At 37.9% G+C, this 13820-nt stretch overlaps 1 protein-coding gene across 1 annotated transcript in view; it reads left to right on the top strand.

The window, feature by feature from the left end:
• The window catches only part of LOC126335303 (broad-complex core protein isoforms 1/2/3/4/5-like), a 400342-nt gene that overhangs the window by 362939 nt on the left and 23583 nt on the right, over positions 1–13820 (top strand). The window lies entirely within an intron of this gene.

Here is a 13820-nt window from a genome sequence, read left to right as displayed (position 1 = left end):
CTCCTTGGCCTTACTAAATTCTCCTTTAATGCAAATCTTTGCTGCTTTTTTTCTTTTCTTTTTTTTCCCCTAAACCAAACCACCAATGGAATTACAACAAGGTACATCTAAAAAGTTGAATATCATAATAAAATGCAGCAAATTAGGAAATTGTTGATATTCCAATTTGGAGTTTCTGTTCTTCGATAATAAAATGCAGACTTTACAGACAGAATGCTTCCATTTATTTAAGCTGCAACATAGTGTCTTGGAATATGCACTATGTACAGCTTTATAGTTATACCTTTATTGATCTGCAAAGCTAACTTCATTGGGTGCGATATGTTTTGACAGTTTTTATAAGGCTGCTGGAAACTGCCAGAAAAAAAAAAAAAAAAAAAAAAACTTCTTTAGGAGCTGCCCAGAAAAATACTGGCAAAGAAGTATGTCAAAATGTGATGCACACAACTATTCACTGTGACACTGATGGTTGTCACCCTGCTCTATATTGAATCACTAAACTAGTAGTCATCCCATGTGACGATGGTTTTCTGAACCATGTTGTTGTTGTTGTGGTCTTCAGTCCTGAGACTGGTTTGATGCAGCTCTCCATGCTACTCTATCCTGTGCGAGCTTCTTCATCTCCCAGTACCTACTGCAACCTACATCCTTCTGAATCTGCTTAGTGTACTCATCTCTCGGTCTCCCTCTACGATTTTTACCCTCCACACTGCCCTCCAATGCTAAATTTGTGATCCTTTGATGCCTCAAAACATGTCCTACCAACCGATCCCTTCTTCTAGTCAAGTTGTGCCACAAGCTCATCTTCTCCCCAATTCTATTCAATACCTCCTCATTAGTTACGTGATCTATCCACCTTATCTTCAGTATTCTTCTGTAGCACCACATTTCGAAAGCTTCTATTCTCTTCTTGTCCAAACTAGTTATCGTCCATGTTTCACTTCCATACATGGCTACACTCCAAACAAATATTTTCAGAAATGATTTCCTGACACTTAAATCTATATTCGATGTTAACAAATTTCTCTTCTTCAGAAACGCTTTCCTTGCCATTGCCAGTCTACATTTTATATCCTCTCTACTTCGACCATCATCAGTTATTTTACTTCCTAAATAGCAAAACTCCTTTACTACTTTAAGTGTCTCATTTACTAATCTAATTCCCTCAGCATCACCCGATTTAATTGGACTACATTCCATTATTCTCGTTTTGCTTTTGTTGATGTTCATCTTATATCCTCCTTTCAAGACGCTGTCCATTCCGTTCAACTGCTCTTCCAAGTCCTTTGCCGTCTCTGACAGAATTACAATGTCATCGGCGAACCTCAAAGTTTTTACTTCGTCTCCATGAATTTTAATACCTACTCCAAATTTTTCTTTTGTTTCCTTTACTGCTTGCTCAATATACAGATTGAATAACATCGGGGAGAGGCTACAACCCTGTCTCACTCCTTTCCCAACCACTGCTTCCCTTTCATGCCCCTCGACTCTTATGACTGCCATCTGGTTTCTGTACAAATTGTAAATAGCCTTTCGCTCCCTGTATTTTACCCCTGCCACCTTTAGAATTTGAAAAAGAGTATTCCAGTCAACATTGTCAAAAGCTTTCTCTAGATCTACAAATGCTAGAAAAGTAGGTTTGCCTTTTCTTAATCTTTCTTCTAAGATAAGTCGTAAGGTCAGTATTGCCTCACGTGTTCCAACATTTCTACGGAATCCAAACTGATCTTCGCCGAGGTCCGCATCTACCAGTTTTTCCATTCGTCTGTAAAGAATTCGCGTTAGTATTTTGCAGCTGTGACTTATTAAACTGATAGTTCGGTAATTTTCACATCTGTCAGCACCTGCTTTCTTTGGGATTGGAATTATTATATTCTTCTTGAAGTCTGAGGGTATTTCGCCTGTCTCATACATCTTGCTCACCAGCTGGTAGAGTTTTGTCATGACTGGCTCTCCCAAGGCCGTCAGTAGTTCTAATGGAATGTTGTCTACTCCGGGGGCCTTGTTTCGACTCAGGTCTTTCAGTGCTCTGTCATACTCTTCACGCAGTATCGTATCACCCATTTCGTCTTCATCTACATCCTCTTCCATTTCCATAATATTGTCCTCAAGTACATCACCCTTGTATAAACCTTCTATATACTCCTTCCACCTTTCTGCCTTCCCTTCTTTGCTTAGAACTGGGTTGCCATCTGAGCTCTTGATATTCATACACGTGGTTGTCTTCTCTCCAAAGGTCTCTTTAATTTTCCTGTAGGCAGTATCTATCTTACCCCTAGTGAGATAAGCTTTTACATCCTTACATTTGTCCTCTAGCCATCCCTGTTTAGCCATTTTGCACTTCCTGTCGATCTCATTTTTGAGACGTTTGTATTCCTTTTTACTTGCTTCATTTACTGCATTTTTATATTTTCTCCTTTCATCAATTAAATTCAATATTTCTTCTGTTACCCAAGGATTTCTAGCAGCCCTCGTCTTTTTACCTACTTTATCCTCTGCTGCCTTCACTACTTCATCCCTCAGAGCTACCCATTCTTCTTCTACTGTATTTCTTTCCCCTATTCCTGTCAATTGTTCCCTTATGCTCTCCCTGAAACTCTGTACAACCTCTGGTTCTTTCAGTTTATCCAGGTCCCATCTGCTTAATTTCCCACATTTTTGCAGTTTCTTCAGTTTTAATCTACAGGTCATAACCAATAGATTGTGGTCAGAGTCCACATCTGCCCCTGGAAATGTCTTACAACTTAAAACCTGGTTCCTAAATCTCTGTCTTACCATTATATAATCTATCTGATACCTTTTAGTATCTCCAGGGTTCTTCCACGTATACAACCTTCTTTCATGATTCTTAAACCAAGTGTTACCTATGACTAAGTTGTGCTCTGTACAAAATTCTACTAGGCGGCTTCCTCTTTCATTTCTTAGCCCCAATCCATATTCACCTACTATGTTTCCTTCTCTCCCTTTTCCTACACTCGAATTCCAGTCACCCATTACTATTAAATTTTCGTCTCCCTTCACTATCTGAATAATTTCTTTTATTTCATCGTACATTTCTTCAATTTCTTCGTCATCTGCAGAGCTAGTTGGCATATAAACTTGTACTACTGTAGTAGGTGTGGGCTTCGTATCTATCTTGGCCACAATAATGCGTTCACTATGCTGTTTGTAGTAGCTTACCCGCATTCCTATTTTCCTATTCATTATTAAACCTACTCCTGCATTACCCCTATTTGATTTTGTGTTTATAACCCTGTAATCACCTGACCAGAAGTCTTGTTCCTCCTGCCACCGAACTTCACTAATTCCCACTATATCTAACTTTAACCTATCCATTTCCCTTTTTAAATTTTCTAACCTACCTGCCCGATTAAGGGATCTGACATTCCACGCTCCGATCCGTAGAACGCCAGTTTTCTTTCTTCTGATAACGACATCCTCCTGAGTAGTCCCCGCCCGGAGATCCGAATGGGGGACTATTTTACCTCCGGAATATTTTACCCAAGAGGATGCCATCATCATTTAATCATACAGTAAAGCTGCATGTCCTCGGGAAAAATTACGGCTGTAGTTTCCCCTTGCTTTCAGCCGTTCGCAGTACCAGCACGGCAACGCCGTTTTGGTTAATGTTGCAAGACCAGATCAGTCAATCATCCAGACTGTTGCCCCTGCAACTACTGAAAAGGCTGCTGCCCCTCTTCAGGAACCACACGTTTGTCTGGCCTCTCAACAGATACCCCTCCGTTGTGGTTGCACCTACGGTACGACCATCTGTATCGCTGAGGCACGCAAGCCTCCCCACCAACGGCAAGGTCCATGGTTCATATATCAATGAAATTACCAGCAAATTCAACAGTTCACCATTCATTCATTCACACATTATGTTCAATAAATCCCACCATGGAGGGATATGGAATGAGTCAAGTTTATTTATTTATTCACCTTAGATGAATCCTACATTTGTTTTGGATTGTGGGCACAAGTTATAATTTATGTCATAACTTTCCGGAAACAACTACAGAAACATTATGTACAGGATAGCACAGATAAAAGTAGCCCATGTAATTATAAAGGAAATGCAGTTAAATAACAGAAACGTAAAGTTGAAATGGACTTACTGTTGTGTTGGCAGAAGAGCCAACACCGTGTTACTAGAGGAGGCCGAAATGCACATGTTTTAGCTCACGCAGGCTGGCGTGAGGAGGGAAGAACTATAATGACGTGAGGTCTGGAACATGACAAGGAATTAGAATTCAGAAAGCGGACGTAATTAGTTCGATACTTAACTTTAATCCATTAGTGATGAACATCGCTCTTGACGGTACATGATTCACAATATTGTCTTTTCAGATTATAGTAACTGAATATGGCGCCTTCCTAGGTCGTAGCAAGTGACGTAGCTGAAGGCTATGCTAAACTGTCATCATACAATTGAGAGCGTCTGTTTACAGTGAACCATCGCTAGCAAAGTCGGCTGTACAACTGGGGTGAGTGCTAGTGAGTCTCTCTAGACTAGACCTGCTGCGTGGCGGTGCTGGGTCTGCAATCACTGATAGTGGTGACACACGGATCTGACGTATACTAACGGACTGCGGCCGATTTAAAGGCTACCACCTAGCAAGTGTGTTGTCTGGTGGTGACAACACACTTACCATTTATTTACAATGAAAAATACATTGCAAAACCCATTTGTATCGGAGGTTGAAAGTGACACCTGCAACATCATACAAAACTGTGCATGTTTAAGAATATTCGAATACTCCCAGCATAAAGTTCATGTATCAATGGCAGTAGCTTCACAGCTGATGTTGTCTTTCACTTCCTGTATCATGTGTGGCTCAGCAAGTGTGCCCACAGGAAAAAATCACATGTTGCTAAACCCAGCAAATATGGCCAAAAATATTTGTTGACAGTTTGTTCCTCAGTGAAGACATCATAAACTCCTTCCAGGGATACCTTAGACATGTGGCTGTTGTCCTATCTTGCTGGAGAAGTGATATTGTCTTTTATATTCAGTGAGTTGAGCAGAAAAGTATCAAAAATTTCCATATATACAACCATGTTGAGGTTAGTGCCAAAAATATCAGTCCCATGATGCATGTTTCTGTTACACCACACCAAACACCATTTTTTTCATCCTTGAGTGATTACTGAGACACAATGTCAGGATTCTCTATTGCCCAGTACCTCGTGTTCTGTGAATTCATATGACTGGAAAGTTGAAACAATTTTCATCACTCATGATGTAATGGAAAGGGTCTAACAAACCACTGTTGATGTTATTCCATAGCCAAATGCTGTAAACTACACGTTTCTGACTATCATCCTCCCATAATTGCTGTACAACTGTCAAATTAAGACTTGACCAGTGTCCGCTAGTAACTCCACCTACTTACATGCGCATGTAGGGCCAATTATTGTGTAGACTTCTTTGGGCTCTGGGATTCTTTGGTTGATGTCTGCAATAACTTCTGGTGTGCAAAGTGAAGCAATTCTTTTTTATTTTACATTTTGCACAGATGCATAGGTGCACCAGTTTTTATACACATTCTGCATTACTCTCTTTGGAGGTAGCCCTCTATCTGGATACGTAACCCCAAAAAGTTTCATGAGTTTCGCAAATCAAACTGGTTTTCACATATGCTTCCACAATTTTAATTCTCTCTTCTATCAAGAAAGTCATTTTGCAAACTGCAAAGAGAAACATCTAACTTCGCTGATGAATTAAACTGAAATGCTGACAGAAGAATGATAACAATCAATTATTGCATAAAATTGAGCATTGTTGTGGTTGTTTACTTTATTTTAGAAGCCAAAATATTGTGTTAACATTCAGAATAGGGTCTGGGGCAAGCTACTTTTAATTGCACCACCCATAATATTAGTTAGTTATAACTAACAGCAATTGGAATTCCTGGATGGAATAACACATAGAATAAAGAAAAGGCAACCACTCACCTATAAGATTGATATGTGGCACACAGACATAAACAACAAAAACAATATTTTGTAGCTTTTGAGCTCTCCCTCTTTGTCTAGTAAAAGTACACGGATTCACACACAGACATACAAATGAACACACCTACAGTTGCAGAAAGACTGACTGACTGAGTCAATCTTGTCATGACCACACATGTCTTCATTTGGGTGCTTGTGCGATTGTGTGTGTGAATGTGAGTACTCCAACTAGACAGGAGCCAAGAGCTCAAAAATACTGATTTTGTCGTATGTGTTATGCACCATGTGTCAGTCAGCTGTAGGTGAGTGGTAGCCTTTCCTTTATTTTACATATTACCTATAAATAATGTAGTGGAAATTAAGATAATATATTCCTCTAAGAGGAATTCCATAACACTATAAAAACATTTCTACTGAGGTACACCTTCAAATCATATTTAAAGCAACTTCCGTTCAAACTTTTAATAAACTTTGGAAGTTTGTTAAACAATTTGATTCTCACATGATTGCGGGATGTTGTCTGTACATTTTATATTACTTCTTGCCATGTTATAATCACAACCTGCCCTAGTGTTAAAAATATATGCATCTTTTTTTAAAAAAAAAAAACAACCTGTTGTACTGCCTGTACTTTAAAATTATTTGTGCAATGTGAGAAATACATGAGGGCATACTCAGAAGTAATGCCTCCATATTTTTTATCCTATTCTCAATATCAGTTGAGATACTTTGTGTCATGCATATTACTCAGTTGACTTTCTGCTCCACTGATTCAAGTCGCAACCCTCTGCTGCTAGAGGGCTCTGAATTGTAGTGTGGTGGGTAATGTAACTATGTTGGTGCTTGAGGTGCAGTGTGCTGTAATTGAGTTTCTAACCACAGAGACTGTTTTTCCATACATGGAGCACCCTCTCCTGCACCATGAGCACTGTGACATCTGCAACAGTCTGACACCCTAGGGTTCACTGTTCTCAGTTACCTATCATACAGTCCCATCCAATCTTTGTTTGTTTGTAGAACTTGAACACTTTCGAAGACTTCCCTTTAATAGTGATGAAGTGGTGCAAAGAAAGGTGAGGTCATCACTTCACCAACAAAATCAAACATTCTACAGTGATTGTATCAGCAAACTTGTCTCTCATTGTTAAACATGTATTCATCCCCAGGGTGACTATGTATGAGAAAAAATATGTAGACATGAAGAATAAAGATGTAGAATCTTAATAAAGTTTGTTTTATTTAAAAAGCTTTAAGAGTTTTCACATAAATAGTTGGAGAATAACTTATCAGCTTGCCCTCATATATTGAACATCCTTTTATATTGTTCATTGTATCTGATATTACACAGAATCCAAACTCCAAAATTGTTGAGGCTTTTGAGGTTACTTGTTAATGTATGTCCTGTTGACTTTAATATCAGGCTCTTTGGCTGACATTTGCTTAATGCCTTAACTACCCTTTTTTTTTTTTTTAAGGATGACTACTCTGTTTATATCTTGGCTGCAGCATACCTCTATAATGCAGTTCTATATGTACACATTAACAGGGAAAAGCAGCCACTACTAGCTACTACTTTCATATATGTTAACAACAAATTATTACTTGTGCTAAGTTATCCACACTGATAAATATGGGAACTTCTTCTAGATTATTTTGTTACAGAAGAAAAAAACGCTCTTTTGAAAAAGAAATAAAAAAAGCTACTGCTGCTTCACTTATACTATCACTGTCAGATAATGTTTTTATCTAACACTTCAAATAAAGCATTTAGTTTACGCAGCCCACTGTCAGCAATTTATATATTGGTGGTATCAAGATCTGGTTAACTCAAACATTAGATTTATTTGGAATTTACATCTCTGAGCCCAGATATTATAACAGATTGTAAGAGTGATTAATGGGATATTCATTTTCTTTGTTTTTAAGTATCTGGGGTTTTTCATTTTCCTGTCTGATTTCTGTGAATAGTATGCTATAAACTGTTACAACAGAGTATAAAACGCCATTCTAAAACTTAGATAGGGATCCATGGTCTATATGAAAAATATTTTTATTTCTAATATTGTGGTTGCGGATGTCAGAGTTCATCTTAAATTCACTTTTATTATTAACCACAAATAAAGGGTGGTGTAAAAAGAATGTGTGAATTTCATACGAGTATAATTGGCTCTATTTTGCTCACATACAAAATGTACTTACATCATGACAGTTGGTAATGTATCCAATTTCTGAATTGCTATTTTTTTTTTTTAAGATAACATATTACTTAGTGGTCTTCTTAGTGAATAAACAGTTAAAAGTCTTTCATCAAAGTTCACCATCACTTTCATCAACATGTCATGTGAAACAGAAGCATCCATCTTGTTGGAACCACTTGCCTGCCATGTTCATCCCAATAGTGCCCAGTTGTGATCACATGAAATTGGCTAGCATTGCAACATAACACGCAGCATTCACGGTTACACTAAAACTGCATTCTTCAGGAAAACAAGGCTCAATGATTTGCACTTTGGACACTCCACACCACACTGTCACTTATGCACTATGCAGTGGTTTCTGATGCACTTCTTGTGGGTTGTCTGTTGCCCAATAGCAACACTTTTGAATGTTCCCATAACCTCTAAATGAAAGTGTGCTTAATTGCTCATCATCAACACAATGTCTTCAGCAGCAGGAACATCAACCATTCTCTCACAAAACTCTTTCCATTCATCATAATCACAGCCATCAAACTTCTACATGATCATCACCATGTAAAGAATTAAAACATAATTCATCATTCAGGACGTGCTGCAACAAGCAGTGATACAACCCAGAGTTGTAGAATGCCACCTAGTGGAGCAGCGAGAACTTTGAAGAACAGATGCTCTTACTCTATCAACATTTTTGTGCATTCGCACTGTTTGAGGATGACCAGGTGATGTCTGCTTCATGATTATCCAGTTGTGATCAGGTGCTGAATGATTTCGCAAATCGTTGAAGTGCATATGGAAAATCTGTTGAACTGTGACCACAGAGTCATTACTTTTGAGGAAATGTTCAAAAGTGAACATGTGATGATGTGCGGTACATTGTGCCAGTGCTACTGAAAGTAATAATCTACAAAACAACAGGTCCCCTACCCTGGCATTACACTCCCACGACTGATACTATGCAAGTCAAATCCTTGTGTTCTTTTTGTGCCACCCTTTAACAATAGAGAGTCTGTGTGTTGACATGTAAGTGTAAGAATCCCCAAAGAGAGTTCTGCAAGATGTTCAGTTGTCAACTTTTTACAATATTCTTATTGCACTTTTCTGTAGAATAAATACTTCTTTCATCTTAGCTACATTGCCACATTAGGTTATACCATAAGGCAGTATTGAGTGAAAGTGCACAAAGTCCTGTCTGTAGGTCAACACAAGAAGGCAGATTTATAAATGCAAATCAGGCAGAAATGAGATTTTTAGTTAACTTGTCCATGTGCTGTTGCCATGATCTGGCAGTAGTGTATCAACAGCAATTCATTTTGTCCCAAAAGCTTTTAGTCACTCATAGGGCATGATTATAATTATAACCAGCTTTGTAACAATATTATGAGGAGGAAAGCTGCTACTCACCACATAGCAGAGATGTGCTGAGTCACAGATAGGCACAACAAAAAGACTCTCTCTCTCTCTCTCTCTCTCTCTCTCTCTCTCTCTCGCACACACACACACACACACACACACACACACACACACACACACACACACAACTGCAGTCTCAGGCAACTGATTTCTATTATTTGATTATAACCAGTTTTAGCCATTCATTGGCCAGCTTCATTTTATGTAGGTCATTTGGAAAAGAAAGAATTGTATGACAATGTATGGGTAAAACTTGTTATGATTGTAATCATATTCTGTGATTTCGCATAAAGTAAAAATAAGTGTACAGTATATCAAGCACTCATGTCTTTAGGTAGTTGTTTTGCTTCTTACAACAAGCCAGTGTATCTCCCTGGGCACATGTGATTGTAAGGATTTTTAAGATGTGTTACCATTTAGGTACTGGTCTCCTCACCAAGCTCTTTAGGTGCACCTTCACTATTGGCACTCAAGTATTGCAAGCAAAAATGACTTTCCTCCACTCTAATGAACTGTGTTCCACATAATACTGTCTTGTCATACAGCTGCTATTCAAGTTGGTTGTTAAGTATAAAATAAAGTTTTAGCCACCATAAAACTCCAGATAAAAAGTCTGTAGGGAAATGAAAAATAAACTGTGTATGTACATCATGGCTATGCATTTTCAAAATACCTTTAATTTTGATTTCCTAGTTGACAATTATTGTATTTCATAACATGTAACAAAATATTTCTTTCTTTATGATGACAATACAATTATGTGAAACTATACAAAAGTGTATTTCATTTTAATAATAAAGAGTTGAAGTTAGTAAGCCTAACATTTTTTTGTCAAACTGTACCTACTTCCACTCATTTCCTTTTCTGCCCTGAAATATAAATAATAATCAAAATGGCTACTTTGTCACCAGCTTTACAGTTTGTGTATGATTTTGTTTTATAGAGTAAGGTGCTGTTTTTTTTTTCTGGGTCACAACAAAAGAGTAATTAACTTTCTGGAGTATGTAGCTATGATACCAGTCACTGCCATTATAACTGTAGTTTTAGTGAAAGTATTAGGTAAAAAGTAATATTTTAAGAAATACAGAACAACAAGAAAAGCTTAAATTTCACATTATGCACTTCCCTATGTTCTGGTTACACATGTTAACCTATAGTTAAACTGCTGGACTTGAAGAAAGTGCTACAGTCAAATCAGTTTACTAAAATGCAATAAAATAACAGCTATGTAAGATACCATTTCTTGATTGCCAACTAAAACAATAAAATTGCTACTAGATATGTAGAGGCCTGTAATTCCAGAAGTGGCTGTAAGGAACATATCACAAATAAAAAGTAAATAACAACAACAGAAATTATACTTGTTAGAAAAGTCTTGACAATTCATGGCACAGTCTGTACGTGTGAAAAGACTAAGATCCAGGCACTCATTGTACATGTTATGATACTGCACATGTTCCACCATTACAACAACATGCATGTAGAATGGTTATGTACAACTCCCACAAAACTCACTATAGATCTGGGAACTAACTGTACCTGAGCATTAGCAGTAGCAGACAGTACCATAACATCTGGAAAGAAATTTTCTGCATTTTCAAGCTTCAACAAAAGCCATAATGGCTTTTGAAATGAGTCTGCTGACAATCCCATTTGTCATTGACTTTTGTATCTTGTAGGTCACTGTGTTATGCAGACCTTTGCAGAATGACAGTATGTTGCTTCCCTTGATGATTGTCTCCTAAACTTCATTGAACATATGTTTCAAAGGCTATCTCTTGTAAAAAGAACATAGTTATTCAGTATTCCATCGTGACAAGCCAAGTTACATCTAGATGTTATTATTTGCAGTGCCATTACTTATGACTTTTTTTGTTATTGGTGGACAATAACGTAGCTGCATCTAACTTGACACTAGGCCTAAATAATTTCTTTGATCATGTACCACATGGCTTGACTTGATTAATACTTTGGGAATATGTCATTTTGAAGTAACATCGCAGTTGCACATTGCTCCTGTTTCCAAACTGAGAAGTTAAGTTCAATCCATAAAAGTGCTGTCTCAGATCGCTAAAGTTAAATGCCAGGGTGGTTTCTTTAAGCAAGAAATTGCCCATTTTCTTCCTCAACTTATGCTCCATCTATAAAGGACTTGCCATTGATACGATTTTAAACCTTAACCTTCCTTCCTTCCTTCTCAAGATGGACACTCACCACATAGAGATGGCATTGAGTGGCTGAAAGGCACATTGAGGAAGACAGCCAGTCAGCACCTCCTCTATGTGGTGAGTAGGAATCTATCTTCATCATACTGTTGTTATTCCATTCCAGATTTTCCATTGTTTCAAAATGGACACTGCCACTTCAGACTTGTGCCTCATAATAATGAAGACAAATATGTGACATCTCATTTTAAAAAAGCTAGATCAGTACATGTTCACAGCCTAGATCTACCACCAATGACCAACTTTCAAGTATGTTGGGTATATAGTCATGAACAGTAGCCAACTTACTGATGAAGTCAGTGCAAGGACCAATAGATTTTTGATGAAGTTAGAAATAACAACCAAAGTCAACTGCAGCTGTTGAAAAAGATAATCTGAAATTTAAAATTTGCCACATTGCCACCTGTCTTTTCACACTCTATAACACCAAATGTTGGCCCACTAGAAATAATCTGTATGATCAGTTTTAAGCACCATGGAAACAAAGAACCTCAAATGAGCAGCTGCTGACACTAATCAGAAGAGCATTTTAAATGATGGCCTTATGAAGTCCGTAAGTATTGTGTCAGTTAAAGACAAATTGTGAAGAAAGCATCTACAGTGATTTTGGCAAGTGGTGTGTGCGGAAGACATTAGTCAGGCTACAAATTGGATCAAAGGTCAGTCAAAGCAGAATTTGGCAGATATTCTATGTGGTGGACCTAAATTTCATAAAACTTCATCTTTGCATGGCAGAAGAGCATTACAAATGAGGATACATTGAATTCATAAAGCGCCAAAAGTGATAAATAATGTGGGAGACTCAACAACTCATTATCCAGACCCTTCAATTTTCCCACTGCCAAAGCACATTTTTGAAGGGTGCATTTTTCAGATGAAAATCATTTTTGATCTCATTTCATCCACAGTAACATTTCATCACACAAAATTAGGGTTTTTGTCCATTCCTTTTTTTTGGGGGGGGGGGGGGGGGGGGGGGCTCTAATATTACTGAGAAAAACATTTCATTTTCTCTCTTAGTTAGCACAAAAAAACACATTTCATATTTCTCTCTTAGTTAACGCAGAACACACATACATGTAGACACACAAATCTTGTTTACAGTTTCTTATTGTTAACTTGTCATGTTAAATGTAGCATACTGTTCCCTCTGATATGATAAAGTACCAGATATTTCATACACCATTAATCACCAATTTTATCATGTTAATTCCAAAATATTGTGGAATGCTGAAGGAAAAATTTAATTTCTCTTTGTGCAGTGACCTAATTATGTCTATATATGAATTTTCTAACAAACTTATACCATCTGATAAAGAAAAGAGATGATTAAAATAGAAAATTATTGACAAACTGCCTATTGGCTTCTGTCTCGGGTTCTTCGGGTGACTTTTGTCTGATGATTTTTCTGATGCTTTGACAGCTCGAGTGGCTGGCATTGTCAAAGTTTCGCCCTCCATTGCTGGTGGTGGACTGTATCTGAGCTCGCGGCCGCAGACTATATGTACCTGCCGCACCAATGTCCAAGGGCTTCTCTGCAGTCATTTCCAGTGCAGTTCTCTTGCTACCTGTGACGGTCATTAGTTGCAGCACAGGAAGCCAGGACCTGTTTACCTTGAGGCTTTCATCTTTCTTGTTGAAGCTATTCTCGTGTTTGTGTATTTTTACAGCTTCTCTGCACAAGTGGGTGCAATAGTTCTTTTCTTGCATGTCGACGAATTTTACTACATAGTCGGTCCCACACAGCACGTGCTCTGCCACAGCTGATTTCTCCACCTGCCCCAACCTTCAGTGTTGTTTATGTTCTGTGATCCTGATGTTGATCAATTTTCCAGTCATTCCAACATAAAATTTTTCACATGTGCAAGGTATGTAGTATACTCCTGGCATTGCAAGTGGGTCCCCTCTCTCCTTTGATGATCTGAGACACTCTTTGATTTTCTTTGTTCATTTGTAAATAGTCTTTATGCTGTGTTTGTGCAATATACAGCCAATTCTTTTTGTCACTCTAGGAATGTATGGCAGAAAG

This window comes from Schistocerca gregaria, chromosome 2 (genome assembly GCF_023897955.1).
Source record: "Schistocerca gregaria isolate iqSchGreg1 chromosome 2, iqSchGreg1.2, whole genome shotgun sequence".
Classification (NCBI taxonomy): Eukaryota; Metazoa; Arthropoda; class Insecta; order Orthoptera; family Acrididae; genus Schistocerca; species Schistocerca gregaria.
Note: the sequence above shows the minus strand (reverse complement) of the source record. Positions and strands in the feature narration are given on the sequence as shown.